Source organism: Carettochelys insculpta, chromosome 7 (genome assembly GCF_033958435.1).
Source record: "Carettochelys insculpta isolate YL-2023 chromosome 7, ASM3395843v1, whole genome shotgun sequence".
Classification (NCBI taxonomy): Eukaryota; Metazoa; Chordata; order Testudines; family Carettochelyidae; genus Carettochelys; species Carettochelys insculpta.
The window spans coordinates 56,347,193-56,355,659 of NC_134143.1; the positions used below are offsets into that span (position 1 = coordinate 56,347,193).

An 8,467-nucleotide genomic window follows, 5' to 3' on the forward strand; every position below is an offset into this window, starting at 1 on the left:
TTTTAAAAACCCACAACATGGTGAGTTTTTCTTCTGGATTCAGTAAAACTGTCTAATACTCCAGCCATGTGGTTAACAGCAGCTCTTTTTCATAAAGAAGGTGGTTATGTGTAATCTTCAGTTAGGCACTGCATGGAAACTATGAGCAATAGATAGTCTGGATGTTTTGCAGACAACTTGTTTCAATAGCAAGTAAAGAGAAGTGCTATCATGTGTAGTTTCTCAAATACTTTACGTGTTGGAAACACAAACTTTTCACTCCAAGATACAATAACCAGAAGACATTTTCTAAGAAAAACAATGATGACAAGAGTGAGCTAACATGCCAGTTACATTAATTTGGGATAATATTGCAGAAAATATTGTGTAGTCAATAAATACCCACACCCCGGAAATTAGGGAGTCTCCACAATGTGCTAAATTGTCTGGTAGGTAAAATAACAAATTCATGAAAAGGTAGAAATTAAAAACTCAGTGTGGCAGATATGGCAATCTTCTGCAATATCTTTGGAAATCTTACTGTATTAAATGTATTTGTCACTGAGACTTCAGCTCTCCAGGAACAAGAACAGTTGGGGGTAATTTAGGAAAAGTTCACACAAGATGCAAAAGCTCCAGAGAGGTACCACCACCAGGAGAGGCTCACACATACTAGCTCAAACTGGTTTCTCCAGAGACCAAACAAAGGAAGACTTTTAGATAAACAGTTTGAATTTAAATAAAATATGGGCCTTCTTTGTGACCAAACCTACCACCAGAAACTTATGTCTAAGAGGAGCCTCAGTCTTTCCTGAGAAGGATTGGAATGATTTTGGCTTACTAAGGCCCTATAAGGCTGATGGGTGATTTTAATATGCAGATAGGACCTTCCATTGCTTTTATATATTTTCTTCGTAATGCTTTCACCTTAAGAATAAATATGCTTGCTTCGAAAAAGCTGTATGGCATCCTATAGCTGTGGCCAACTACAATTTATGTCCTCGAGAGAGAGAGAGCAAAGCACAGAAGCTGCTCATTTAGGAAGTCTGGCTTGGTGGGAACAGTAATATAGACAAGGTATTGTGTAGTCTGGACAGGGATGATGCATGGAGGGGCATAAAATGTCACATGACCCTCCAACACCACGGTGGGGAATGGCCAACAGCCAGTGATTAGCAGGGGTCCTGGCACTGGCAGTAGGGGTCGTGCTCACCTCCACACTCACTAGTGGTGGTAGGAACTGTAGTTCTGTCATGTCTTTATTGATGGAGATCTGTGGATGGAACATAAGATCCCAGTCTACAATGCAGCAGTCATCCTCACTCTTCTTTTTGAGTGCAAGACATGGGTGACATATTGAAGCCCTCTGTAGCTTCTGGAGTAGTACCACCAGTGCTGCCTTAGGAAGAATCCCTGTATCAAATAGGAAGATTGTCGGACTAATATGAGTATTCTCTCTGCAGCCGAATCACCAGTGTTGAGGCGAAGACAGTGAAACATCATCTTTGTTGGACTGTTTATTATGTGCAGATGGCTGAGACATGGCTTCCAAAGCAAATCCTCTTTTCTCAACTTAATCATGGTAAGAGGAGCCAACAGCAGATATAGAAGATAGTAGAAATGCTACAAGCATACCCAACATCAACCCCATGAATTGGGACGAGCTGGCTGGCAGTCGACTGCAGTGTCATCCCATCAAACTTCAGTTCATTTTGCAGAGAACTGCCTTGCACAAGGGACTGGGCAATGGCCGAGGAGGTAGAAAATGACAGCATCCCAGCCAACCATTGTGCTCTCCAAGCAACTGCCTGTCACCAATGGTCCCTCTAATCTTTTCCATCCGTTTGTGAATTTTTTTTCATGAATGGATGGAATAAATTTTATGTGCATCAAGTCATGTGCAAATGTGCACCACGAATAGCAATAAAATCTACATGTGGCCACTCTGCTAATCACCTGGGTGGCATCTGACTCTCTCCTGGGGAGATGAACATGCACACAGCTTACAGGGAACATTGTCTGTCACATATACAGAAAAAGCCTGTAGTAGAGCATTAAGTAGACTTCTCAGCCATCTAAATACTCATCAATGACGTTTCTTTTTGACGGACATCATCCTCATATAAAGGAGTAACAAGAACTCATGGCCCTGCCATTCTACTTGCTACTACACTGACCACATGCCCTTCTGCAAAATCTCTGTGGCAACTACAACTGTTTATGTGGAAAAGTCATAATAGGAAATTACTGAATGAATTTTAGCTGTCTTTTAATGTGATTTATAAGATAGAAATAAGACACACAGAACCATGTATTCAGCCAGCCCTCCATGAACCAACATGGTCTGCCGATCAGTCTGAGAAGCCATTCCTGATTTAGAAGTAGTCGTGGAGGCTAACTTCAGAGGCAGTGATATCAACCTAAGATTCCTTTCCATTAATTAGGCAAAGAATGTACCCTTAGTTTGTCAAACATGCTAAGCAATGCCTTCTGGAAATGTACTGTGATCAACCATTTTCTTAATATTCTGTTTAAAGCACTTCCAATGACTTACAGCAAATAAAAGTGAAAAAGCTTTGTTCTGTCATGCAGTACTTAGAAACTGGTACTTAAAACTAATCTGTGAAAATAATATTAACATAATATGTTGGTTTGATTCATTATGTTTTCACACTTGCTTTATACCAATGTAACTCCACTGAAGTAAACAAGAGTTCCTGCTGGTTACCCTAATATAAATGAGAGCAGAAACAATCCCTGTTAATTTAGCTCTGAAATATATAGTATTGGGCCAAGGTGAAATCAGTGCATCTAAGTGTAACCTTCATAAGATTAACCAGATGTTTGTGAGCCAACTATGCAGAGCTAGGGAGCTCACATAAATACAATCCTACCGACGATAATCACTGCAGAACAAAAGTGACCTGTGTGCCTAGTGCAACAATAATATAGCCCTACCAATCACAGAAACTAAAGCACACTTTTCCAGAAAATAGCCAGTGCAGGCTAGGAAAGGCCCTTTTGCACGGAACAAAAGCCAGAGACCTTCCCTCACAGGCTGAGGGACTAAGTGCGAAACCAAAGCTGCCTGAAAGCTGGAGTGAGTGAGTTTTCTGCCATCTCCAGGTTTTGCTATTGACACAAAAGCATCTAAGACTCTACAGTCTGTAAGAACTTTGAAAAAGACTCAGCTCAGAGGCTCTTCCTCATCCTACACGCTTCAGAAGCTCCTGCATCTCTCCTCTTACCAGGTGAATGAAACCTGAAGGGGATCTAGGTAGCCTCCTGTTATGGAGTACGGTCCACACTCTTACAGGCAAAACTACCCCATTGATTCCTGAGGGTAGAGCTACACATTACAGAAGATCAACCATGACAGTCTTCTGGGGTTCAATTTCACAAGCCTACTGGGAAAGCACAAAATTGAACTATCAGGGATCAACAGTTGACCCTTGTACTCCTCATTCCTTCGAGGAGTAAGGGAGGTTGATGGGAGAGTTTCTCCCATCTGCCTCCCTCAGTGAAGATGGCCAGATAAGTCGATCGTAGATATGTTGATTCAAGCTACACAATTGTCATACCTGGAATTGCATATCTAGGATTGACTTTAAGGTCTAGTGTAGACCTGCCCTAAGAGATCTCCAAGCTACCACTGCTTTGTACAGCCTTCTTTCTTGTCGTCCATGTCTTGTTCACCAGAGGTAACAGGTCCCACAATCTGTTAACACAGAATCTGTGATGGAAATTAGGTTTTGCACAAGCAAGACCCGTTCAGTGGGAGTGTTTGTGGATGAGAGACTTCATTCTGAGCATTGAGGTCATTTATTTTATTTTATCTGCCCCTGAGTTGTTCAACTAGCTGTGAACAGGTGACCTTACCAACCTGCTCTACAAGACAGTGCTCAAACTACAGTCCAAGCTCATCCATTTCCTGGGAGTTGGCTTGGTTAACAAATAAACTAGGTTTTATTTTTCTAAATTAAGTTTTTAATCAAACTGCTTAGCTTGGGTTAGCTGTAAAGAAGCTTCTGCTACAGTGATAGGTTCCAATACATAGTTCGTTTCTGTGTGTAGGTTAACCTACTTTAACCTTCTAAATAACTTGTTTCCTTTTTTTAGTTAATAGATGTTTAGTTAGTTGATGACAGGATTGTCTACAAATGTGTTTGGTGTATGACGTGAGGCACAGGTGACATGGGGTAAGTGACTTGTCCTTTAGGACTGGGAATAACCTGAATATTGTGAAATCTATTTATAGAATACACAGCCAATTGAGGATTCATGTGCTGGTTGGTAACAGTCTGGCTGGAAGCTGACACCCACATTCACAAACCACTTCAGGCTGCCTGACAGAGGAGATTAATGGAATTCTGACTATTTCTTCCCTTCTGTGGATTTTGACAGTTGAGGAGAGCATGAACTATAGCAATCGCTGCCTTTTTGGTTATGTTATATTAAATGTCAGAGCCTATTCTATGTCATTTTTCAACACTATTATTGACAAGATTTATGTAATACTCTGGATGAGTCCTGCCAAACAGATGCAGGTCATTGTCAAAAGAGACCTAAATTGCAGCTACAACCAATACTCCACAACATATGTTAGAATAGACTAACTTCTCTAGCCAAAGTTTTAAAACAGTACATCATTTTCAACATTTCTGACTCCTCTTTTGCTCTCTTTTTAGAATCAGAGTAAAGGCTCCCTACTTGAATACAAAGTTAGCTTTAGGAATTTTAAACATAACTTCTGATAAATATTTAGCAAAACAAGTTTTTCCATCTCTATGGTAGCAAACAGGCTATTGCAACTTCTTCTAGGTCAAGACAGAGACTTTTAAACATTTTGGGATAATTTTTGTTTTGACATGTTGGATTTACTATGTAGAATTTTATTTTTAAAGATAATCTCCCCAATGCCAGAAGTCAAATCCAAAAGCTAAAATTACAAATACTTTAAATGGCAACATTTAAAAATATTCCCCCTCTTAAAAGCTCTTCCTCAAATCACTATTATCTGTGATTATGTGAAGATTGATTAGAGCAGTATGGAGTATAAGCAAAAGGATTACTGAATTCCCTAGACTACCTAAAACAGCCATCATTATAGAACTGTTTTTAAGAAGGAAACATGCATGGACACAGATAATTATACACCAAGTGAAAGGTCAGTGCAGGAATACACAGGTTTTCCCCTCCCACTGGTAGTAGCAGAGGAGATCTTTAGTGTCAGGATTACACCTTAAATGCAAAATACACCAGTCCATTTAAGATATATGAAAGGACCTGAATACAGCAGACACGGTGCATTTTTTTATTTAGGAAGTATGGGTAAGGTATAGAAAACACACAAAGGCTGTGTCTAGACTAGCCCCCAGCTTCGAAGGGGGCATGGTAATTAGCGTGTTGGGAGATTACTAATGAAGCACTGTGGTGCATACGCAGCACTTCGTTAGGCAAAATCTCCCCCGTGGCAGCTTCGAAGTGTCAGCTTGTGTGGAGCTGCGGGTCAGCCGCAGGTACTTTGAAGTGCCCGCACTCCTTCGAAGTCCCAAAATCTTGAAGAGTAAAGTGACTTCGAAGGAGTGCAGGCACTTCAAAATACCCGCGGCTGACCCACGGCTACACGCAAGTCAGCACTACGAAGTTTCACACTTCGAAGTTGCCGCAGGGGAGATTTTGCCTAATGAAGTGCTGCATATGCACCACAGCACTTCATTAGTAATCTTCCGACGCTTTAACTACCATGCCCCCTTCGAAGCTGGGGGCTAGCCTAGACACAGCCAAAGAGAGTTAGTGTAGAGCGATTTTGGAGACAAGGTGAATAAGTAACAGTCACAAATCCAGCATCCATGGTCCTATGTGGATTCACCAGCCAACTGTCTGCCCTTCCACATTTCTCCTCCCTTCACGTGTGTGTGGATATAGGGGTATGGGCAGGTCTGCTGAAAGTGGGAGGCAAAGGGACAGTTGCCCAGGAACTGCTGGGCCCCTTTGAAGCACCGTGGCAGCGTTGTTGCCTTGCTGTACGCAATTATGAGGGAAAGGGTGAGGGGACACCACAATCTGAGTAGTGCTGAGGGCTGACTGCCCTAGGCCCGCCACGTTCACCTTTGGCACCATCCCTTTCAGGGCACAGAGCCGGGCCCCCCTCTGACCTGGCCCTGGGGCCCACAGTGACTGTTGTCCCGATGTCTGTGGGATGCAACTCATCTGGTACATATTCCAGCCTGACACTGCTGTAATGCCACCACCCCATTGGTGTAGGGCAGGGGGAAGACTTTTCTTAACCCCTATATGTGTAGTAAGGGCTCCAGCCCACTCACTCAGGGTATGCAAAGGGAACATAATTTCCTCCTAAGCCCTGAGTCTCAACAACTGAGGCAAAGAGAGAAAGACCAAGTTCTAGAAAAGCCAGTTTTGACCATATACGCTAATACTGTAGATCATACCACCATCACAGTAGAGGCAGACCTTGCCTATAGGAGGACCAGAAACATTGTCAATTTATATTTGTCAGTGCTACGCTTCATTCTTCTGTTTAAAGCAAATCATAAAACTACCAATTTGAGAGTAGATTTACTATAAATCAGTTTCCATGGTAGTGGCAGATTAAGGTTTATTCTAAAAGTGTCATATTTGTAGCACAATTGTTTAAGCCTGGAAAATATAAAACAATACTATGCCACTGTTCAAAACAGCAATACAAGAATTTAATTCTAATGGATTTCAAACTAATAGAAGACTAGTATATTATAAGGACCAATACACTATAATAAAAGGCTAGAAGTCCAACTGACTAGGGATATGTGAAAGGATTGAGCTCATCAAAAATCATAGTTTTCCACTGATGTGTCCGGAGTTTATGCAAGTACATTGACGGGACTCTCATTCATGCATGAAAGGGCACCATTTTTAGCCACTTGCATTAAGGATACGGATTTGCAATTTGCACGATGTCCATTTTAAGTGAATAGGCAGCTAATGTTATCACTGAAATAACGCATTGTTATCTTTAACTGCGATTTTAAGTCACTGAGCAACACTTTCTCAGGTAAATCCTAGAGCTACTCCTGGCATCTTAAAGAAAAAGAGAGCACTGGCAGAAGACAGACATGATTAAACTACAATGTTTATAAGCAGGTATTCCTGTCAAATGTTTTATCATGTTTTCACACAGAAAAACTGAATCATGAAACTTTCTGCCCGAACTGTGCATGTGTGCACCTCCCCCTCCCACACACACTTCACAGGTTACAGGAATTGTAAAACAAGTTATACAAGGTTATAAAATCATAGAGCCTGAAAATGAGCCTTAAATTCTGCTTATAAAGCAAAACACTGTCCTCCAGCACATGGACTTTTTATAATGCCTAAATTTCCAATTAGCACTTTCCAATGTGTACATTATTAAAAAGATAAATGAAAAAAAAATATGATTTATAATTTACTTACCCAACTTTCCTTCTAGAATTAAAAAAAGCCAAAACACCACCATATGACTGTCCCTGATTTTATAACCTTCTGTACTGCTTTCCTTCTTGGTGGTTTATGGATTCCCTTTCCTCTGGGATCACATGAAGTGTTCTATTAAAGTGATTTGGCTTATGTTTGAGAACAGTATGTTGGACAGCAATGTAGTGCAAGGAATCTGATCCTGGGAGCATTATAACTATGAAACATCAGTTCTCTATGGGATGAACAACATAAGAGGCAAGTAGCCCCAACTACTGCAAACTGAGTGTGGTGAGGTTTTTTTTTTTATCTGTTTGAAATAGGGGGTCAAGTTCTTGCATTAGTGTAATTCCATAGGCATTTCACTCACAACCTTTCTGTCCTATTGCTTGCTATACCTTTTTGGCTTTCAACTGTTCACCTCACCTAGGAATTTATTTTGAAGAAACATCGCAAGGCCAACAGGAGTTCTCATAAAACAGAACAAATCATAACACCATATTTACGATTGCACTGCAGATCCCAATATGTGGGGGTTTAAGGGAGTATGAGATGCACCCCTGAGTTGTAGAGGTGGAGTCTCCACTGAATTAGAGACCCATCCTTAATATCAGAAATAACCTTTAAAGGTGCTTTGTGACTAATTTGAATTATGTAGTGACTTTGGTTAAACATTGTACTGTTGAAATGAAATAAATCATTTGCTGAGATGGAGGCATTTCATCAGATACATATCCAAATCAGCACAAAACATTAAGCAATTATCTACTTCTCAGGAGTGTTGAGGTTTAACTAATTGTTTGGTGAGTCCATAAATCAGTTACAATAAAAACAAATGCATTATCTTACTATAAAGTTGTTGCAGGCTGAACCTCTATAGTCTGGCACCCTCAGGACCTGACCAGTGCCGAATGAGAGAACTTACTGGACCATGGAAGGTCAGTGTTGTCTAGTAGCATTACCAATACTTCCACTACTTACTGAGATCTTAGAAAACATTTAGAGGTGAATTACAGCTGAATAACAGCACAAC

At 40.8% G+C, this 8,467-nt stretch overlaps 1 protein-coding gene across 4 annotated transcripts in view; it reads right to left on the reverse strand.

The window, feature by feature from the left end:
- TACC2 (transforming acidic coiled-coil containing protein 2) overlaps nucleotides 1–7,532 on the reverse strand; it is a 200,898-nt gene extending 193,366 nt beyond the window's left edge. For all 4 annotated transcript variants that reach the window (XM_075000517.1, XM_075000515.1, XM_075000516.1 and 1 more), the window contains exon 1: nucleotides 7,435–7,532. The gene's annotated coding sequence lies outside the window, so the exon portion shown is untranslated. The remainder of the gene's footprint in view (nucleotides 1–7,434) is intronic.
- Between the last annotated feature and the right edge of the window lie 935 nt (nucleotides 7,533–8,467).